General features: G+C 37.9%; 1 long non-coding RNA gene across 2 annotated transcripts in view; it reads left to right on the top strand.

The window, feature by feature from the left end:
- Nucleotides 1–345: 345 nt before the first annotated feature.
- Nucleotides 346–23,493, top strand: part of LOC106015555 (uncharacterized) — a 172,628-nt gene continuing 149,480 nt past the window's right edge. For both annotated transcript variants that reach the window (XR_011808581.1, XR_011808582.1), the window contains exon 1: nucleotides 346–946. This is a non-coding gene — a long non-coding RNA (uncharacterized lncRNA). The remainder of the gene's footprint in view (nucleotides 947–23,493) is intronic.

Consider the following 23,493-nt stretch of genomic DNA (forward strand, 5'->3'; position numbering starts at 1 on the left):
CTCTTAAAAGTTGTATGAGAATCCACAGGAGTCTTATACAAGAGACATCAGTCCCAATAGACTGATTTGGTATGAAGAAAGGGCTGCGTTTTATGAAACTGTACTTTCTCAAGATTTTGTGCCTGATAGAGGACAGGAGACTCAAATATATTCCAGAAAAGTTCTGCTTATCTGTATAAACCTTCTAAAAAATCTAGGATTGCTGTCCAAATGGCTGCTGGGGTTTGTTATCTGTGTGCAACAACATAGGTGAAAGAGGAGCTTCTGACACCTGTTAAGGAACAGCTTCTCTGGGATACCATGGTTGGTAGGAAAAGACTTCAGTAAATTAATATTGGGCTTACTAGGAGAGGATGGTATTTTTATTTGCACACAGAGGCTGCTGCTGTATTTTTTCCAAGTTTATGACTGTGTCCACTCCTCCTGCAAAGATTTCCTTGTTTGTGCACAGCTGTAGAGGCCTTACAAGTGGGAGAAATTCTTCATGCTGCAAGTGCATGAGGGAGTCTGCCTTTGCTTTTTCAGGCTTCTGAGTGGGAAGCTCAAGACTGCTCAGTTACTTGTCAAGAGGGACTTGAGGAGTATTAAATCCAGCCCTTTTTTCGCTGCTTGTGGGAAGAAGGGTTACTTTTGATGGCAGAATCAGACTGAAAGCACAGTTTGGGCATAAAACAGAGAGGGCTGTCCCCATGGGGGCAGCCATGCCCAGAAGCCCCTCTGCCTCTGAGATTACTGAGGTAAATACCAAAACCCAGACTCTGCCACCCAGGTCTAAAATCATGACATGAGAGACAAAACTCCTTCAGAGCCCAACAAATTTCCACTGAAATGGAACCCGTTACTTTAATGCTGTGCAACCCACCCCTTACTCCTACACTGGCCCCTCCGCCTCCGCGGCTAGTGAGGCACAACCAAAATGGAGGACCCCATATGCCTGAACGTCCAGGTACCGAGGGGAGACGTGCCTGAAGTGGGGGAGTGTTTTATGCTCTTTTCCTTTTTTTTTTTTTTTTTTTTTTTCAGGGCATATTGTTTATCTGGGGGGTTAGGGGTGCTGGTATTGGGCCTTCTATCTCCATCAGGCCCTCTCCACGCAGGGCGCCCGCTGGATTTGCAGCCCATTGTTCGGCCACGGTTGCCACAGAAACGGGAGCAGCTGCTGGCTGACGGGCCTTGGCTGGCAGCCCCGGGCAGCTCGGCCGCCCCGGCCGGGCCCTGCGCCCCGCCAGCCGCTCACCCTCCCGCTGCCGGCGGTGGCACGCCAGACTGTGCGGGATAATGTTTACTAACATCGGCCACATGGCTCCCTCCGTACCGCTGCTCTGCCCAAAATGTGTCAGCCCTAGTGGATTGCCAGGCAGCCGGCCAACCCGTCTGCAACGTGCTGAAAAATCTGTCAGCGGGGGCTGCTGCCCGCAATCTCATGGGGGATCCTTCTTCCCCGGGGTTGAAGTGCGCTGCGCGCCCTCCTCGTGGGGCACTGCGGATTGTATACGTCTATAGACATGTATATATATGCATATGTGAATGTTTAGGGTGACTGGGCCTGACCCCACAGCCTCAGCGGAACTTGTGGGGTGGCCGTCAGGGCAGCGTGCGGTGGTTTCCTTCCCAGCACAAAGGGCTCCCGTGAATGTTGTGCTTAACACTACTGATAATGCTGGTGGGGCTCGAGTGTCCTAGTGCCGACAATATTGTTTAATGTGTACTTTTACTGGCATGTTGTTTCTCTAGCAAATTTACAGCATGAGATTACTGCTGGAGCTGACCTTTTTTCCTTCAGCCTGGGTAATGAATGTTGCTATTTAAATGCTGTGCCTCCATAGCCCATGTGCTTTAGTTTTTAAAAGAGTAGCATAGTACCCAGGGGAAGCCTTTTGTTGCCCGGCTGTGAAACCTGAATACAAGCTTTCCTATTGGAGGCTGGAGAAGCAGAAAATAACAACTGAGAATAGATTTATAGGGTGTAATTTAGCTTAAATCATGTCACAGAGATAGAAAATATGGATTAGATCCTGAGCTGGTGTAAATCAATACAATTCTATGGAGCAATGATGCTTACTGTAGCCAGGAGCTGGCACTTTCCTCTTAAAATGCAGATGAACACCATCCAGCAGTAGTGAGTAGTAGTTTAAACTAAGTGAAATGGCAGGGAAGTTTCCTGATAGGCAGAGCATAATTGCTTAAATTAAAATATGCTAAATATAGCAAAGTCAGTAAAGTGCCTTGGAATCCTTAAATATGTGCAACTACTTTAGGATTTATAAAATCAGAAATGCCAACTCCAGGAATACGAGGCCATCTAAAGTAAAATGAATATATTAATGCAAAACCATGGAAAAGAGTAATATTGCCTCATTATATGCCTCATTATTGCCTCAAACACATCTTGCCCCTAGTAAGCTTAATTTATGGAAATAGTTTATGGCAAATGGATCAGAAAATTCAAAAATTATAAATACTGGTATTATTAAACTTCAGTCTCCAGTGAGATGTCATAGGAAAAAAACATATATTCATCTTAATTCATCCTATCTATCTATCAGTAAACTGATAGAAAATTAATCTTTTTTTTTTCATAATTACATGTATAATCAGTTATAGCAAGAAACGTTCCAAAAAAAGAAATAAAAAGTTGTACTAACTTTTTAATTTTAATTTTAATTTTTAGAATTTCTATTAAGCATTTATTAAACACTTCTGAAATTGGACATGAATGATGGGATATAATTATGAAAATGAAAGCCTGGACTTATTTTCACTGTCTGTCCTATACCCCTCACCCAACTCCCTTTCTCTGTTATTAGAGGGAATCTTGTCTACTGTTGTAGTTGTGGATGTGAATTCAAATATTATTTTGAATGTAGAGTCACTTGTTTATAATCTTATTTCCATACACACAGTATTCTGCAGTGGCTCAACAGACCACTAGACAATATGATTAACACTTTGATCAGCAAAATTTCAATGTCACTATCTGAGGTTCCAGGTTCCCACTAAATATTCAAGCTGAGTCTTTCTCCCCAATAAAGTGAAATAAAGCACTGTGTCTATATTTTGCAGATGGGGTCCTAAACCCCTAAAGAGAAATTACTTCATTTTTAGCAGGAGGTTAATTTTCTGTGATTTCTACTAGACCACACCCAAATCACAATCAATTAAATAAATAACTTAAATACAACAAACCATCACTATACAGCAATACCCTAACTGACGCCTGGTGACCCAGTACACCAACCAGAACAAAGTAATGCTACATAAGGATATACCTCTAAGCTTGGATTGCAAAAACAAACAAACAAACAAACAAACATTACATGCAGTATTAGCATCGTTCAGATCTGCCTTTTTAGAGCTGCAGTGATGTTTAGGTATTCATTGGATAAAAAAAAAAAAGTCAGAAATAAAATAAAACAACCAGTGCCATACCCCAAAAGAGTACACAGTTCACCTATCCTTTAATATTCCTGTTAGCACAACAGCAGGACTATATTGAATACAGGGATGATATTAGACATAGGTTACCAGTAATGCATCAGTACCTTAACTAACCTCTGTAGTACCTCTAATAAACTTTCTGAATAACACAGTATAAAGTACAGTTATAAGGAAATGTGGCCTTAGTCTGTGATTTTCTTGTTTTGTTTTCCTTGCTTTTTGTTTTGTTATTTAGTAAGCTCTGATCCTAGAAGAAGCTGAACAAATAATGATGGACATATATGTTAAAGGAGCAGCCAGGAACCTCTCAGTGTAATGTGCATGCCAGGAATATTGTCAAGCCCCCACTGACACAGGCTTTGATTCAGGGCATTTACAACCTAAAAACCAGAAGAGCTGTGTAATTTAACAACTTGAAAGGATTGGTGTTGAACTGGTAACGTACAAGCAAATGAAGAGAATGATAAAATTTCTGTCAGGTAAAGACAGTCCCAGAAAACCGTTTCCTTTCTAGCAAAGCATTGTTTCTCTCTTTTTCACTTTCTATTTTTCTGTTTTCTTTTTGTTCAAAACCCCTAAATGCTAAAATTAAAGGACTTATACAAAATAAATAAACAAGAAAAGTTTGCATGTTTTAACTTCCCTTCCCTTCCCTTCCCTTCCCTTCCCTTCCCTTCCCTTCCCTTCCCTTCCCTTCCCTTCCCTTCCCTTCCCTTCCCTTCCCTTCCCTTCCCTTCCCTTCCCTTCCCTTCCCTTCCCTTCCCTTCCCTTCCCTTCCCTTCCCTTCCCTTCCCTTCCCTTCCCTTCCCTTCCCTTCCCTTCCCTTCCCTTCCCTTCCCCTTTTTTCTTTTTATTTTCTTACTTTTTTCTTTTTCTTCTTTTTCTTTTTCTTTTTCTTTTTCTTTTTCTTTTTCTTTTTCTTTTTCTTTTTCTTTTTCTTTTTCTTTTTCTTTTTCTTTTTCTTTTTCTTTTTCTTTTTCTTTTTCTTTTTCTTTTTCTTTTTCTTTTTCTTCTTCTTTTTCTTTTTCTTTTTCTTCTTCTTTTTCTTCTTCTTTTTCTTCTTCTTTTTCTTCTTCTTTTTCTTCTTTTTCTTCTTCTTTTTCTTCTTCTTTTTCTTCTTCTTTTTCTTCTTCTTTTTCTTCTTCTTTTTCTTTTTCTTTTTCTTTTTCTTTTTCTTTTTCTTCTTAATTAAACATGGACATTTTCATTAAAATCTTTGTTTTCAGTGAAAACTGTTTCTATTTTCTTACTTATCATCTTGTGTGAATGTCACCAGCAGGCCTGAAACCTGTGTATCTGTTCATTAGACAAACATGAAGGCAGGTTGGCTGCTGCTAGCGCGGAGTGTCTTTAATTATAGCATATTGGTTTCCCTATTTCTGATGCATGCTCTTAACATCTCAGCTATACCACAGCGCTATAGGAACTATGGTAACTCCCTTTACCCACTGCCTTCGTATTTTATCTTTCTGTGGTTCTTTGGTTTACTTATTTATTCCCATCTTTCCCAGAACAAAGCTTCTTAAAGGACTGAGAGAAAAGTAGTCTGTCTTAAGTTCCTCAAGAAGCAAGAGAGGCATGGCAGTATGTAGTTGCAAGATCTGCAATAATATTTAGCATTGAATAAAAGTACATTATATAATTCCACTGTATACCTTTACATTGCTGCTTCATTTTAATGGAAATCTTTAATTGCACGATAAAGTTAAAAATCGATGATGGAAAATTCCTTTTCTTCAGCAGCTGAAATTTACAGTCTCATTGTGTTGGCAAGGGTTTGTGATGAAAGAGTTTTCTAACATATAACAACTCCTTTAAAATCAAGTTGTCAGAAATATGGTTTTGGAGTAAAAAAAATAAAATTTAGTCTTACTGTTAGATTAAACTGTGAAAAGTTTCTACTTCCTGCTCTTTATTTCCTTTTCATCCACCCAAAGTAAAATATTGAAAATAATATTCACTTCAACACTCAATATGTTTCTCAAATTTTCATTTTCAAAGTTGCTATGCTAGATATAATTATATTTTTAAAAGAAAGAAAAAAAAAAAGCATGCACAAGTATATACAAAAACAGTTGATAAGAAAACAAAAGATTTCATATAACTGAGGATAGAGTTTGGGAAGGAAAGAGATTGTCTATTGTTTGTTGCACAAGGAAAATGAACACATTTTGCTCCATTCATAAGTCTGGCGACTGTACAGAAGTTCATATCATCCCTTTTTACTTAGGATTTTGTGCTTGGATTGGTCTCTTGACTGGGGATTTGGATTCACTGTGAGTTCTCCCATGAACTGTCTGAGTGACTTTGTGTAAGTGTCAATCTTGGTGTGGGGTTTGAGGCCAAATTTAGCATCCATCTGCATTGCTTGTTTGTATAAACTCCTTCAATTCAGTTTTGGAACAATCCAACTAATACTTCTGGCAGGCTGGTGGTATCCCAACTCTTTGCAGCCCATCCTCCTGCCCGTGCTTCCTGCTGTTTCTGAGACCGTCTGTGATATGGTGTAGACATGGCCACAGTGTTTTAGATTGCTCTGTAGAACAAGTTTAATAAATTTTCAACCTTCCACTTTTTTGTCTCTCTGTGGAGGAGGGCTGTACAGCAAAGACGTAGTATGTGGGATTATGACACATGCTTTCCTAGGCACAGTGGCCTCAATCTCTAGTTACAAGAGGAGGGATGGCAGTATGGCCTGTGTCGTATCATATCAACTTGAGTATGAAACATAAACTGCATCAGTGGACATCGGTTGGCATGGCTGGAGAGGATCTTGGGACCATAACAAAAAGAGAAATCCTACTTTAGCCTGTTGCCATTCTTCACTTACTTCTGCCATTTTCCTAGCCAGAAGCCTGAGCTGCTTTGCTTCAAAGTAGCATCCCCCACTGTAAAATTTACAGTAAAAAATATCTATTAATTTGCCACAAACCATGCAATGGTATCTTCATTACTATTCTTAATTGCAGTAGGTAGGACAAAACTGAATGCAAGCTATAATAATGCCTCCATTTTTTATCATGCAACCATATCACCCATGCTTTAGCTCTCCATTCTCTAGACTGCTGAGTGCACGGTAACATTCAGGTGAGGGGCTCTAGATGAACTACTTTCAGCACCCACCTGAAATGCCACCATATGTGTAGTTAGGAAACCTGTTTTGAAACTGGACTCATTTCAATATAAATTAATTTGGATATTTGACTTGGCAAAGAAGGATATGAAGCATGCGCAGTTTCAAATGTTAACATGCACCTGGATATAAAACGTATTTTGACAATGCAGTAAAAAGAAATTCAGAAATTTTAGTCAGAATGGTTCTGAGAAAACACAATAGCTCGATTTTTTTTTTTTTAAATATGCCTATATTATGAAAAAAATATTATTTCAAATAGAGACCAATATACTGTGTAAAACTGGGCGGCATTGTATTCTTTGTGTTAATAGAAAGAAACCAGCACAGGGAAAAAGCTGTCATGGTAATTTGTGAAAAAATGTGGGTTAACTAACCTTGAAGCAGAACCTTTTAAAAATCATCTCTTTAATGCTGCTCCTTAGAGCAAACGTTCCTTTCTGGAAAAAAAAAAAAAAAAAGGCAGAAGATGGGTTCATAATGTTTTTGTTTTGAATGGAGCCAAAACCTGCCTGGCTACTTTTAACCATATCAGAGTAAACACTTCATACATGAAAAACAGGCTTAAAATAATTCCAATATGTATTTGGAGCTAGAACAGTTGATCTGTGCTGCTTAGAGGAGTTCAGCTGTAAGGTGAACTTTTAGAACAGTCATTAGAAAATAAATTGCTGAGGTTCTTTTGTTCTATGCCAGAGAATAAAATTCCCCTTTTTTTTTTTTTTTTTTTTTTTTTTTCTCTCTCTGATAGGTGTAACTTTAGTGGTGCAAGAAGAATGCTGTTAGCCTCTGCAAAAATCCTTCTATGTAGGTGCCGGATAGTCTTGTAAAAATGTAGCCTTAAAAAGCATAGTATAGAGCCATGCTGCTCTGGAAGCAGAGCAGGCACCAGATGGTGACCCCCGTTTCATGTTCTGGTTCTGTGCCCTTGCTCCATGAAGATTAAGCTGCAGTGGGCTTTCTGCTGGAAGACTTTATGTCCCACACCTGCAGCAGCTCCAGGAGGCAAGCTGATGCAGGAGGATGGAAGCCAAAGAGACTTTTGCTCCAAGCCTCTTCCCTGCTACCAAACTGACGGAATGACCGTCAACATATACCTCCTCACATACACTCCAGTATTGTCCAGCAGTTGTGTAACAGAGCTTGTTTGGTCTCGATACGCCTTTTATGATCACTTCACACAATAACTACTGAGACTTGTGTTTGTACAATTGATTACCCTTGTATAGACCTTGTTAAAAGACTTGTGTAATTCCAATTCTATTCTATTCTATTCTGTTCTGTTCTGTTCTGTTCTTTCTTACACCATGTCTATCAGTGGTGTCTGTTGCTTATTTTACTGTAACATTTTTTCCTTGCACATAAGAAAAATAGACATTTCCATTCCTTGCCTTCCCCCCAAATCCCTCCATGAGAAAGAATGAAATTAAAAAAGGCTGTCTGTGGTAGTTTCACCAGGACTGCAAGAAGCCTGAATATGACTGAGCTCATAAGTTCACCTTGTGAGACTTCAGATTTAGCTTTTACACATGGATGGAGTATTTTATAATAACAATAACAACAATGACAATTATAATATATAGTATAAAATGATATAACATTATCTTTACTGCAGAAGGTAGTAAAACCTTCAAACTGCATATGTAAAGTGAATTTCCCTCCTTTTCCCTTTGCACAGAACTACTAAAACCACCAAATGTGGTGTTTATGCTTTTTTTTTTTTCTTTTTTATTCTTTTGCTTCTAGCATAAAACTTCCTGCAGAAACTTCTGAAGGAATATTTCTCTTTTGATACAAAGCATTTGAAATCCTGATGTAAGCCTAACAGGTGAACCAATGCTTGTAAGCCCTTGGTCTTTTAAGAGAAGCTTCTTCATCAGTGTTTGAGTCTCTGGTGAATAGCTCACTGCAGCTCTGTTTATATAGACATATGGTGTGAAGAACACTAATACAGTTGTCTGTGCACAACTGTAACAAACAATCTGCTTATTGTGTATTTTTTAGGCAACACTTCATGCTGTCTAACAGGTGGCCCCAAGTTACAATAGGCACACTGTCGGGGTAGAACAAACCCCGTTTACACAAGAGCCTTGACTGGAGATAGTGACTAAGGCAGCCTGCAAAATCAACCTTAGAACATGGTTGTTTAAAACATTTAAATGCCATGAACCTCCAATGAATATGAGCCTTGCCTTTCACCTCCTCCTGTTGCACTCAATCTATCTCAAGGCCAGTAGAGTTAATTCCTCCCAATGACTGAATGCCAAGCAACATTTAAAAATCTTTCACATATTATGAGTCTCAAGTTGGTGGATATAATACCATATGATATATATAAAAATTGAAGCCGTGTTCTTTTTTGTTGTTGTTGTTCTTTTTTTTTAATAAATCAATCACATTTTATTACAGGCTTTCAGTTAGGACCATGATTTCACCTGTAATCTCAGCGTTTGTAAGTGTGTGCACACTATGCATGCATAGGAGCATTTTTGTATTATTGTAGCATAACGTTTGTTCATGTTCACTACAAAGAGGGTAAGGTGAATTCGGCTTTGTCTGTAGAGATAAACTTCTGTTACATACCTCATTACATTCTCCTTTGTGATCTCCCCCCCAGAAATTTCCTCACCATTCTTTTATTTTTTTTCTTGCTAAAGCTTTCTTCTTGGATATTCAATCCTGCAGCATTATGTTTTCACTTGTTCTGCAGGAAGCTGATATTTATAGATTAAAAAAAAAAAAAAAAAAAAGAAGAAAAAGAAAGAATACATATATCTATTCAGTGGAATTCCCCTAGCAGATAAGGAGATTCATAGGATAAATCTTTACAGTTCCTGGAGCTCTGTTTTTATCATAGTACTTGATTCAGATCTCATTGACCTTCATTGATTTTATAGAGGTGGATCAGGTCTCATGTGAAAACAAATGTTAGGGGGATGGAAATGGGCAGTCCTATCAATGCAGTAAAGCTGAGGCACAAATGATTGTATCTGCATAGGAAATTGGGCAATAATTTACACAATATGCGCGAAGGAACTGATATTCCGTGATCCATCTCTATTAACTTCATATATATATATATTTATATACCAAGCTAATATTTTAGGGTCTCTCAGCAGCCTGTGGTGAGAGATGATCGTCCCCAGAAGACAATTCATCTTGGACCAAGGCAGGTGTCTGAGACAGCTGTGAGAAATCTCTCCCTTAACAAGGAACTCCAGGATGAATAATGCCTAAGTGGTTACAGTAAGACAAAATCCCACCCATTTCAATTGGATGTATGAAAATAATAATAAGCATTTGTATAAGCATATTTGTGGGATGGTGTTTTCCCTTAAAAGGTGTTTTTCTTCAGTTCTGCAAGGTGCTCAACGCTTCTTGAATTATTTGAGTTCAGCAAGATTTGACAGTGCTAATTATTTCATGGAAGGAATGAAGCATCTTGATAGCCTTGAATAATCAAAAATTATTCAGTCAAGATTTGGATGGGTTTCACCCTTAAGGGCTTTGGTGAGATACTGGCTTTTAATTTATGATGATCAATTTCAAAGGTTACTCGCTCATTCCTTTTTCCTTTTTTTTTTTTTTTTTTTTTTTTCATCTCACTCCCATTCCTTTGGAAAGTGTGGGAGCATTTTGACTCATATGTGTATTTTCTCATCAGGTAATATCTAGATGAGATTAGATAGAGCCTGACCCAAAACTCACAAAGTCAGTGGAAAACTTTGAAAGATTTCAGAGGTATTTGGGTGAGGCTACTACTGCACTGATTTGTGAGGATGCCTTGTTTAATTTAATAGAAGAGTTACCTTACACACCATGCCTGGAGCACTGCAAGTCACTTGCTGTGAAACTCTGAATTAACCTAACTCTATTGAATAACACTGTACGCACTCATGGATGTAGGACACAAAATTAGTTGAATCTGCATTAGTGATGAGATCTTGAATTTTTATAAACTGCAGGTAATTTAGGAATAAAATTTTGCAGTCAAAACCAAGAGCAAGACTCCATTTGTTTATCTTATACTGACTCGATTTTTAAGATATTCACCATGAATGATATCTAGAGTGGTGGAGAAAAATGGAAAATGAAACCGTAAAAAGGAGTGTTCTAACATTATGGGTGTGTGAATGCATTTCCAGAACCAAGACAGACTTTCTAAACACTAGTATTTTTGCGTGTGATTAGATCCTAAGTTCATCCAGTCCAGGATCTTTTCTTCAGCATTAGGTTTGACTAAATGATCTTGGAGGTCTTTTTCCAACCTTAATGATTCTATGATTATCCAGTATCAGATAAAGATGTAAACAGAATTTGCCCAATATTATATCTTCTCCTTGTCTCTAACAGTTTGAGATTGGCTTCCAATATGAAATTAAATGGCCTCTCCAATATTTTTGAAATCAATATATATACATAAATGTAACTATTAATATCCACATATAGAAATGCAATCTCTATCTACCTATAGCTGTATGCAGATCATCCTGGTAAGCACAGATCTCTAATGCATACAATACTGCTCTTTGATTTCTTTTCACCATGAAAGGAAAAGCAATAAATGCTTGTAAGAATCAATTCTTCCATTCTTGTTCTATCTATACTATCAATGGAACAACTGGTATAGTGAACTATCCAGTGCTAGAGCCATGGCCCAGGTACTGGAATTCAATCAGTTACTCTGTTAAAAAACAGGCCTTGACACTAATTTGGTTGGCGCTAATTAACAGAAATTATTAATTCAGAAAAAATGAAAGTGTTTTTCACAGCCACATATGTTTCAGAATAGGGGACAAGACTGCAAAGCTGACTGATGTCCACAGAAAACAGTACTAGCGCTTTCCTCTGTTTAGGAGCAAGTGTTAAGCTCAGGTACCTCCACAAGTTAATACATGAAGGAGGTGACAGAGGTGAGTAGGGAGAAAGCAGAGCCTTAAAATTAGGGCTTGTGTTGGACATCATACATTGTGTTGTTAAAAATTGTAATTTAAATATGTTCCATGTGTTTAGTACCTTTCAAGATAAAACTTTTTCTTCTGTAACTACAAATTACAGAAATTCATCAAATAGATCATTGCAGAGGAGGCAACAGAGATGCAACAGGAGTGCATGCATCAGAAAAGAAACCAAACTGATATCAATCAACATGTAGAACAGTTTTATAAGAAAAACAGTAGAATTTCAGTTCTTGGATGTATCTGGGCATAAACAAAATTTGAAGTTGAATTGACATTTTAGTACCCATTGAATGTCTTCAAGCTTGCTTTGTATTGACACGTTACTTGAACTTACATTGTAAATGCTTGGTAAACCCAAGTAAGTAGCAGGTTATCCACTGGAGAGAAGCAGATGCCTTTTGAGTCTTCCAAAGCAGACTGTCTGCGTGCTTTTTTATTAACCTCTAGAGCATCATGCTCAGATAACAATGGTGAACGCTGGTCCTTAGTGAATACAGTTCTGTGCTCTATAAAATCCCTGTACCCTCTTACCACTGAAAAGAAAAGAAATGGAAACAGAAATAAAACCCTTCTCTTCTTACTGCTGTGTCTGACAGCTGCATAAGACAATTGTTATTTGGAGGAGAATTGATACTAAACTCAAAAAGTTTTTAGATGGTGTAAGCTCAATGTCTCTGCCTTATGTCTGAGGAAGAACGGTGCACCTGAGGCACTTCTGAGTCTGGACATCTGCTTTACAGTACGTTACATTCATAATAGCTCAGTCTAGCAGGGGTCACAAGCTCCTCAATTTCTTCTAGTGCCTCAGGGCTATCATTTGTAAAGTTTTCCAACTAATTACCATTTAATAGTTACACCAAAAGGCCTTTTTATAAACATATGTATGTGTATATATAGAAAAAACAATGCATGTATATATTCTTATTGAGTCTTCTGTTTACTTTTAAAATACAAAATAGTGGGAACAGCATTTTTTTTCCGCCACTCTGAATAAGAAAGTCAGTGTCAGCAGTTACTGTCCTTTCTGCCCTTGGGGGAATTCCCTGTCTTTTAGAATGAACTGAGCTGCAATAAAATTAACACTCTCTTCCTTTTACAGGCTTGACAATACCACCTAATGTCCTTAAAATAAGTTTTGCATTCTAGAATATGTGCTTTAATTTAGCTTCTGAAAGAAGCTTTTTTGCCTGTACTTACGAAATCAATCAATTCAAGTAATCAAGTAATCAATTCAATCAATTCAAGTTATTTTAGAATATATCTCATTGTAACAGATAGTATGAACCTATGAGTCTCTCTTATTCTGGTCTAATTGCAAAATACCTTAAATATTGCCTCGCTTCTTGGCCTTTACTATGATTAACATAGCTGGAATATTGTTCTGGTGTTTTCAAGACCATGTCATTTTCCATAGTCAGACAGAAATTTTAAAAGATAAATTAATAGGTATAGCCTGTACAGTTAGAACCACATGCTTTGTGGAGGGATGGAAGTAAGATAAAGATGGGTGCTGTGCCTTTGCAGTAGCCCTATCCCTGCATAAGCTGCGCTGTATGTATAATCTTCATAAAGATCATAAGAAATATACATTGGCAATATTACCCAAATGGAGTCACTATTAAAATACATATGGAACAAGAATAAGTATGTCCCTGAATGGTGGGGTTGAAGGTGTCTGCACAGTGATGGGGTTTTATCACATATCAAATAGGAGCGTGCTCTGTCCTGGCTATAATACTGATAGGTACGGGAATTCCCAGTCCCCACCAAAAGTCAATACAGGTAAGAGCTGCTGTGCCCATCTCAGATAGATTTTGCATGGACAGACTAGACTGGCTCTGTGGTTATACTATTCAAACAACAGCTGTTCCTAATCTTATTTATTTATTTTGTTTATTTGGGTGGTGAGCCCCATCATTCTTTTCTATGCCTGGGTGCAATACCATCAGTCTATATGTCACTCTGTGTCTGCTTTCACTTCATTCTTTTCTCGCCCTGCATACTATTTTCATCACTTTTTTTTCCTGATCTTTTATTTTTATTTTCTCTCTCCCTCCTATGCCTGTGCTTTTTTCTCCACATCTTTTTTTTTTTTTTTCCTGTTCCATGTTCTTTGCCGCCTTTCCATATATTTTTCCTATATATTTGCTCTAGAAAGGCCACCTAAGGTTGCACTGCCGTCGTACAGTCTCCCTGGCTTACCTTGGAATGAGACAATATTTTCCCTGTGCTCTGAGGTCTGTGGTTCAAACACTCTCCCTTTTGCCCACCTTGTGGGGTGAGAACCGCTCTGTGCGTAGCAGACTATTTCTCCCTTGAGTATTATGCTACTGTGTGATCTTCTGAGAAGTCTAACACTGGATGCAGTCAAAGAGAATGATAACATTTATTAAAAATGGTTTCAAAGGCAGAAATCATGTATCATGGAAACATGCTCTAAAAATGAAACATACAGAAATCATATTAATAAAAAGGCTCTTTTAGGATGTTGTCTGTGGTCCTGGAAACATGGTATGGAGGAAGATGATCTAAACCATAGAAACACCCATTCTTAGAAATCACAGCTGGCCTTCTTCCTCAGGAGCTGACTGGATTAGAAGGAGACCAAGAACAAATTCCCAGATCTTCACCTTCCCAGCTATTTCCTTCCATAGGATTATGATCTTTATCAGTTTACTGGGGCCAATCATTCCTGTCCCATACTCATCAATAGTATATGCCCTCTTTTAGCAGCTAGAGGTTTTGTATGCCCTTCACCAATTTCTCAGTATGTGTGGTGTCAAATCTCAGATACTCAGATACTACTCCTTCCTTTGGCTATTCACAAGTAGATGTTATTAGCCAACTTTGCTCTTTTCCACCCATGCTGTGCAGCACCCTGTGCAGCAGTGGTTGATTTAATGACTCTTCACACCCTGGAGCCAGCTGCGTTTTCATTGCTCTGTATGTTATCTGATTGTTGGACACCTTGGGATCCTCTATGATCACAGACACCTTATAAATAACGTAGCAGTCGTGTTAAACCTCCACCTAAGTATGCGGGAGCAAAACGTAGTAAATATTCAAGAAACACGAGTTAGCAGCAAGGCATCCATTTTTCATCTTTGTGAGAATGGTAAAAATGGTAACCTCTGTGTGTAAGAGACTGAATTAATACCTAGCTATCTGCTGGTAATTTTTTAAGGCAAGTTATTGCTGTATGTTCTCCTCTTTTTCTCCTTGTTTTTGAAAAACATTCACTAGATTCTTTGCCCCCCCCCCCCCCCTTTTTTTTTTTGTTAAATACCTTGATAGGCTGCTGGTAATCTACCACTAATCCTTTCTCCTCAGTACATGCATAAAGAAATAAAAGATGCCAGTTTGTGGCTTAGCTGCATTCAGGAAAACTTCCGTATTGCTGCCAAGAACTGCCATCTGCCACCTACAAGCGCAGGTGCCAGGGAGTCTCCTCTGCACACAAAGCATAATAATATAACACAAAGGACCAATGTGCACTAATAATTGCTAAACACACAGAAAGAGGGGCCAGAACATTTTTATGAAAGTTTACTTAGTCTGTGGAGATTTGCATACAGATGGCTAGGTCAGGGTGCTGTGTATGCCGCCTGGGCCACTGTGGGGTAGGGCTGCCTTCAAGCAGCCTTTATAAGCACACACGGCTTTTACTATAGCATAGTGTTGTGGAGAGACCTCATTCTGCACACACTGAATAGTCATTCAAGTAGCTTGCTTTGAAATGAGAAAAGACCTTGGATAGGGGGGAAAAAAAGCAAATTCTTTTCTTTGTGAGACAGAGGAGGAGTGTTGGGAAAGAGGCCAGAGGACTTAAAGAATGTGGGTTAGCAACCAGGAATTAGAGGAAAGTTTCTGTGGAGACACACAATTAGATATGTGGCATTCACCCCTCTCCTTCTAGTGGGCAACAAGAGCAAGCACATTTCAAAGGGTTCATCATCTGCATGAAACAAGGATAGGGGGAAGAAAAAGCACCCTAATTTTTAAAGTATAAAGAAAAGTGTAACTGTCTTAAAATAAAACAAACCCAAAGGTTAAGCAGCAAGAAATTTCCCTTCAACTAAGAGTGTGAAGACACAAACCCTGAATTTAGTTGATTTGCTTTCTGTATGTATGGAGCTCAAAGTGTATGTGTGTGCATACAAACACATGTGGAGGTGCCTACTAATATACTTAGATATTTTAAATGAAAACATTGCTATAAGACTTTGTCATGAGTTTATGGAACATACTTTTTTTTTTTTTTCTTTTTATAGAAAAAAACTTATCGACCACAAAATCAAGAAGGATACTACCTTGTGTAGATTACTTATGGCAGGTGTCAGTATTTAGTTACACTGTAGTAGGTTCCTTTAGAAACACTGCATGTGAAAAGAGAGTGATCTTCAAAGCTGCTCACCTTCATAAATTTTCAAGTAAGCTTTAACTATCACTTTTGCCTTTGAAACAGTTTGCTAGCCTAGGTATGCGGTTCATTTTTTGTCCTTACAGTTTGCACCCTGGAGATTACATCAATACCTGTGAATCAGTTCCTGAAAGAACTGAAAGAAAGGAGGATTAGTGGTCTATGCCTTTCATATGTTTTACAGAAAAACAAAACAAACAAACAAAAACTATTCATCCCTTTCCTGTTTCTTATCAGTTTCTTGAGGAAACTGTAAGTATTGTGCCCAGTTTATCTCATTGCATCTCTTCATGCTTTTTATTGATCCTTTTAGAAAATTGTAATACAGCTCCAAAAGATACTACAATTAGCTTGGTGTGTATAGAGGAAAAAAATATCACACAATCTTACATTTTCAAAACTCTGTATAGATTAATGAAGTAGAGAATTTGAGCACTTTGTGATCAAAGGATTCAAATACCTTGCAAAAGCTCCGTGAGGTAAAAATATATAAAAGATGATTTAGCGGAAAAGAGCAACAGATATAGGTTTGCCCAAGGTCACAGAGGAAGTCTAGGAGAGGAAAGAATTGAATCCCAGTCCTCCGAGTACCAAGGCAATTCCGTATCCATTATCATTCATCCTACTTTGAGACTGCTAATTGATTTTGACTGCTTAGCATGAGCTCTTTAAAGGGGCCTGATTTTCAGGGCTGTTTGTCTCCTGCAGAATGTGGGGCTGAGGTCTGGGGCAGGATGAAAAGGGCAGGAGCAGAGAGGCTTTTCAAGACTTGTGATTACTGCAGGGGTGGGTGCTTGGCTCCTGCCTGCCCTTATGCTCACCTTATAGTAGCATGGGTTTCCTTAGCCTTTACACTGCACCAGCTTCTCCAGGAGCAAAGCATGGAGTTGGAGTGATCATTTCTTCCACTACTGCTTCAGTAGCAAGAAGCCTGAGATGTGCATTGCTGCCCCCAACACTTTTTTTCCACAAGGCTTCCTTCCTTTAGACTTCCAAAAACTAGCAATAATGAAAACAGTAATGATACCTGGGAGTGCAGGGAGGAGGGGGAGACTTTTCTGCCTCAGTTTGTCTCAGATTTTGTAATTCTGAGAAGGATTCCCTTGGTTACTGTGTTACTCTGTCCATCTTTTAAAATCAATAACTCATCCATCACTTACATAAAACTGCAACGTTGAAAGTTGAGATAAACCTGAAATATTTATATGTACTAAAACCAACAATACTTTTATTTTCTTATTTGCCTGGTGTAGGGGATTTTCATTTGACCAGCACTTCATGACACTGTGCTTTCGTAAGCCATTGTGGCTGCCTAGCAAGTCATATCCCAAGCAAACTCCACCTCTCGCCTCTCAGCACTGGAATTCCCCTTTCATGACGCTTCATGTACAATTAGGGTGTAGAGGTAGATCCAGCAGACGGAGAGTAACCAAGTGGGAGGTCTCCAATAACTCAGCAGCAATCTGCAGCTGCTCACCAGGTATGTGCTAGCAGCTGATTCAGGACCTAACACAGTGGATACCAACCTGGACCCTGAATGACACCATTACTTTGACCTTTTATTCAAAATCCTGGCTAGAACAAGGATGTATGCAATAGCAGAAATCTTCTGGGGAGTCAAATACCTGAACGACTGCATGACTATGGGAGAACGGAATAGCAGCTTTTTTTTTTTATTTAAAGTTTTATAATGCATTTCATAAGCCTTCTGGGCAAATTAAGAAAAAAATAATAAGTTAGCAGTGGATAGAATCCAGGTTCCTAAATACCAAACACTGCAAAATTTCCATATAAATTATCCCTTCAGGAGCTGGGTTTTACTTTGAATGCCTTCTTGGTCTATGAGGTCTGAAATTATGCCAGTCTGAGGGAGTTCCAGATATTTTCCATAAAAGCTGCTTTCCAAAATCTTTCAAAGCAATCACAGGATCTCCAAGAATGTCCTAACCATGTCCTTCTGGGCACACCCCATAGTGGGATCATCTGAGTTACTTCGGTCCACTGTAACGTCTTAAGCAAGTATCACAGAGCTAATGTGGAAATTATTTTAAAGAAAATGCTTATCTTAAGTGATTAGATGCTGTAACAAATGTAAGACTTATTTCCCCCCAAAATTCTATGTCACTGGTGAAATCTTAGAGCTTGAAAATTAATGACTGAAATTGAAATGAAATGAAAGCTTCTGCTCAATGTCTCTAAGTGAAACCTTGACCACACTCTAAGCTGTAAGAAGATCACTGACTGATGCAACATCAGAATTCATTTTTTCTGTGGTTTATTCTCTTTCTCTATAGCAAAAATAACTAAATAACTTTTTTTTTTTATATATATACTTTGGTATAAATGCATTAGCATTTATGAGATTCTCATATGCAGTTCAGTGCTTGTTCTACTAGCTTCTTTGGAAAAATTAGTTTAATGCGTTAATGCAGTAAGTCTTAATGTGTATATACACTTTCCATTTCAGAGTACCTTTTGGGGTCATCTGTTGATGCTGAATTAGGTCTAATCCTCCCGATGGAAGCCTATCATAAAACCAACTTTTTTTCATAGATGATTTGCATTACATTCACAAAATATCCAAGAATTCATAGAGATAAATATGTAAAAGTTTACTTACCTGCTTCTTAAAATTGAATGAATAGGAACTGTTTACCAAATATAGGAGAAAGCTTTGTTTGTCTCACTTAGCACATCCTAAAGAAAGTATGTTAGAGATAAATAATTTATGTGTACATAGTGTAATGATATACGTATATGTCTGAGGCAAGATTTATTACATTTTAACCTTCATAGCTTTCTCACAAATTTATATTTTGATCTGAAAACCCATAATTCTCAAAGATAAATGACTTGAGAAATGCCAATCTGAAATTACAAACATAATATGTCATCCCATTCAATGATTAAGGTTTTTATTTAGAAGGCATTTCTAATGAGGAGTCTTGAAAAAAAATATATAAATCCATGGGTGCATGACTATTGATGGGCATTATTTGTATGCAAGCATGTATAGAATCATAGAATGCTTTGGGTTGGAAGGGACCTTAAAAGACCATCCAATTCCAACCTCCAGCCATGGGCAGGGACACTTCCCACTAGACCAGGTTGCTCAAGGCCTGACATCAATGGGTCAGCAGACTGGATCGTTCTTACATAAATATTTAGACTGACGTTAAATAGCAATCACTTCTAGATGAAAGTCAAGTATGTTGGGGTTCTAACATTGATGGATCAGGAGTAATCTAAATGCATTATTACCCTCTGATAAATGTTGCCCCCTTTTCATACATAATATGAGAAATGCTCTGCTACTTTTCTGTTACACGCATGACTTAGAAAACAGCTTTCTTGCTTGCAGCAGGCAACCATGGGTGTAGTGGTCTATAAAGTGTTCACAAAGCATATGCCGAACAACATCTTGGAGATATGAAGATACAGTAGTCATCTGAATTTTGCTTTTTTTTTTTTTTTTTTTAAATCAGTCCTAAAATTTTCAAAATGAATATATCAGTCAAGTGGTAACAAAAGCATATTAAGTTTGTTTAGGTTTTTGAGATTTCCATGTCAAAGGGGTGATTTTAATTAGAAAACAAAGGATCAAGAATTAGCTCAAATGGACCTAGATCTTTAACTGATGAGCAGAACTTTCTGAAGGACAACAGGTCACTTGGAGCTATAAAGAAGATAAGGTTCTAGCTTATTCAGAGAAATATTAGGAAATAAGCTTTCAGGATATAAACTGCCAGAACACGGGGAGACAATGGAGGAAAGACTGCTGATCTCCTCATCTTTTCCTAAATGATTAATGGTTTTTCACACCTTAATCTTCCCCATCAATTCCTAGAAAACTTGTTCTGACTTGAAACAGCTTCTAAATAACCAAGAAGACAATGCAGCACTTAGAGGTAACACCATTTTTAAAGTGTCTTGGTTGCACTAATTTTCCTTAGCTCTTCGCATTTCTAGAAGCTGTGGGAGTGAGGAGAACTGAGACTTAAAATGGGGCAATTCCCCTGTGTAATGTAATTAATACACCTTCGAAGAGGCATGGAAAGTTTGGTGACCACAAGCATGTCATTTAAGGCCACACCTTCAAATGTGTTTGCCTTAGTATGGGTAGATGTGCCTAATTCTAGTAAGTGAAGTTTTTAATTGTACCCTTATTGTCTTGCAAAAAGAGCAGACCTCAGTGTGGGTCCACCTCTCATACTTCAGAAGCAAAAAGAACCATAGAACTATGAATTATTGATATCGTAGGAAACTACACTTATTTGTACAAGTGTTGCCTTCATAGCCCTCCTTTCTCCTATTAATATAGCACAGTATTTGCAATTAAAAATAGATTTACTTTATCATACATCCCTTTAAAATGTTGTGGAGTTAAGATAGCAAAAGAAGGCTAGTTATTCAACAGAATAAGGTAGGTGACATTTTAATGTCTGAAACAGACCTCTCTGAGGCCATTAAGCAATATTTCCATTGATTGCAACAAAATCTTGATCAGGCAATTATGTTATAGAAGGAATTAATATCAACCTTAAAAAAAAACACATTCCATAGATTTGTTTTCTTGTAGTGGATGTACCTTCTCAAATTACAAACAGCTTGTCATGAATTATTTTGTCTGCTTCATATAGAGAACTTTTACCTGAAAAGGTAACTAAAATAATAACTACAGAGATGCCAATTTTATGTTATTTTTTTTTTAAAAAAAAAAAGGAAAAAAAGAGGAAAAAAAAAAAAAAAAGCAACTTTGCTAATCAGCAAACCCTTTGATCTGGTTAACCCTAAAGGTCAAAATACCCTGACCCCATCAATGTTCTTGCTCTAATGTTGCCCTGCTTGGGTCATTTCTTTCATTGTTTTATTCATCCCATATTAACTTCAAAACGAAGCTGCAATGTTCCTGTGTACCTAGCAAATCTTCCTGATCTTACAATGAGGTGAAGGCCCATTGTTTCACTCCAAATCTGTTCCCATTGTGCCCATTCAGCAAAATCGTTCATTTCCCCAGTCTAATGACTACATCCTATTCAAGGCTGTAAGCATTTTGTCATTCTGACCGCGGAGGCTATTTAAGCCCTTTGATCTTACCTGTTATTGCCCCACTCTTCAGCTGCTGAACCGACAAAATAGGCACTGTTTTAGCTACAAGCGTAAGTGGCTGTATTCCCATTTGCAGTATATGTACATGAATGGAAGAGTATTGAGTATTTTGAAAGAAATGCCTCAAGTCTTTAATTTTACAGTAATGTGTGTAGCTTGTGGAGAGCTAATGCTGCATGTTAGCCCCTGCTGAAGATTGTTTACCCCTGATGTGGATGAGAGTTTTAGCCTTCATTTCAGTGGGAGCAGAATTTAACCAAACCCCTCAGTGCTTTCAGAAATTACACCTTCATTTTATAAAGCCCCTCATGAGAATTCCTGCATTTTAAGCTGTGTTTTCCAGTGGGAGGAAGAAGAGATGAGTCAGAGGCAGTACCCCCACCATTCTCCAGAAATCAGAGACCTGGGAGTGGAAGTGGGCAGCTCTGGTCCCCTCCCCTCTGCCATTTGCAGCCTCCACAAGTTAATTGGAAGAAGAGTGATTGCTCAGAGAGAGGAGGCTGTTCTGGTGATAGTGGATTAAAACAAGAGAACAAGGACCAGTCACTTGTAGCTCTTGAATGGGTAAGGTGGAAAAAAGTGTGATAAAGAAAATTCAAATCCACACTATGGTCTGCCTATAGCCTGGCCTTTAATTAGTAAAATAAAACCAGTAATTAGGAATATTAGAAAATGACTATAAGATGGCATACATTATTATTTGGAGTGGGTGGTACAGGCTCTCTGAGTAATACTGTTTAGAAACAGCAATACTGTTTAATTTTTTTTTTCTCTTTTTTCCTGTGGTTGACTTTTCCGAAGCTAGATTTTTACTTCTTTCTAGGTTGCAACGGATCTCTAAAAAGGTCTTCCTGTCTTCCAATTTTTATTTTATTTATTTATTTATTTATTTATTTTTCCCAAGGGCATTAACTCATATCACAAGTTGGTAGTCTGAGGAAGTATAAATGAGTTCCTGGTAGAAAAGAAGGTCCCTTGTCTCAAGCAAAACATGTTTTGCCCTTTTCTCCTTGCAGCACAGTTTTCTGTTTAGAAAAACTCTACTTTTCAGTTACACTGGGAAAGTGGTCCTAGAGGATGTGCCATTTTTCTGCTGGATCTTTTCTTCCTGAAGTATATGGAGGAAGAATACCTTTAAAAAATGGCAATGCAAGAACTAGCCAGCACATCTAAGAATTAACAGACACATTTGGTTCTTAGCACAGCAGAATCTGTTGACCACAAGGACTTTTATTTCAGGAAAAGCAGCAGATGTATGCATCTATGCCAAATCCTATTTTTGTTTCAATAGGACGGGATAATGTTTTAAAAAGAAACAACAACAAAAACAAAGCCCTATTTTTGTCAGAAAAAAAGTATTCAACTGCTAAACTTTTGAATGTTAAATGAGATTTTTTTTTTTTTGTTAGCTTCTAACATTTGTTTCTCTGTACAGCCATTTACTTCATACCTTTCTGGTTGAAGAATGGCAAATCTTTTGCCTTTTTTAATGTGTAAGGTTTGAATTAATAAGAGGCTCCATTAATAAAATCAGCTCCGTAACCTATTTCTCATGCTAAGTACCCCAGCAAGGAATATCAGCCTGAAGTGCAGGGGAACCAAATAATATATGAGCTAACAATTTTGTCTAATAACAAAATATTGTTATTTTGTGAATTGCTGTTCACTAAAACCATGGTCCCACTAAGAAATTTGGAAGCATCAGCTTAAAATTAAATTCTAAAATCTCCTTGATGGCACTTGGTGACTATTTGAAAGGTATCAAGGCTTGTTATTCAAAGGCCATTTTGGTGCCACTTGATTTTATACAGAAAAGAAACTTTCTCTACAAATATATGATTAATCTTTTCTTTCTGTCTGAAGCAGACTTTCAGAACTCATGGTTTTAAGTTTCATTGTTTTTGAGAATGGCGTATGTTTGTTGCAGTGGTAAGACACTAGGCAAGAACACAAGCAAAACAAATCACTGTTTTGTACTAGCTACATCACAAGCTACTGTGATGTAGCTTGTCTGTAGTTTCCAACATAGATGCACTAAGCAAAGCAGCCATCTGGACCAGATCCTGCTGCTGTTGTGTACACTGAACATAGTCTAAGCCTGTACCCATCTGATTTCCCTGAAGTTAGATATGCAATAGAGTTCTACTTGGCTCATGTAAAAATGATGTAAGTCAGTCCATTCAAATTTAAGTGGAACTGTCTCAGTTGTACAAAACTGTCTTAGAAGAAACCAACTGAGCAGGTAAACCTCCATCTCTGCATGGTGGGATCCACATTTTGGGATAAAACCTCTATACATGCAATACTGTACAAGGCATATGGAAAGGTTTGTTGAACTATCCCACAGGGCATTTGCTGTTTACATGTGGATCTACAAACGATGTGCATTAAAAGGTCACTACATTCAACTAGTCATTGTCCAGGCTCAGAAC

This window comes from Anas platyrhynchos, chromosome 3 (genome assembly GCF_047663525.1).
Source record: "Anas platyrhynchos isolate ZD024472 breed Pekin duck chromosome 3, IASCAAS_PekinDuck_T2T, whole genome shotgun sequence".
NCBI classification, from domain to species: Eukaryota; Metazoa; Chordata; class Aves; order Anseriformes; family Anatidae; genus Anas; species Anas platyrhynchos.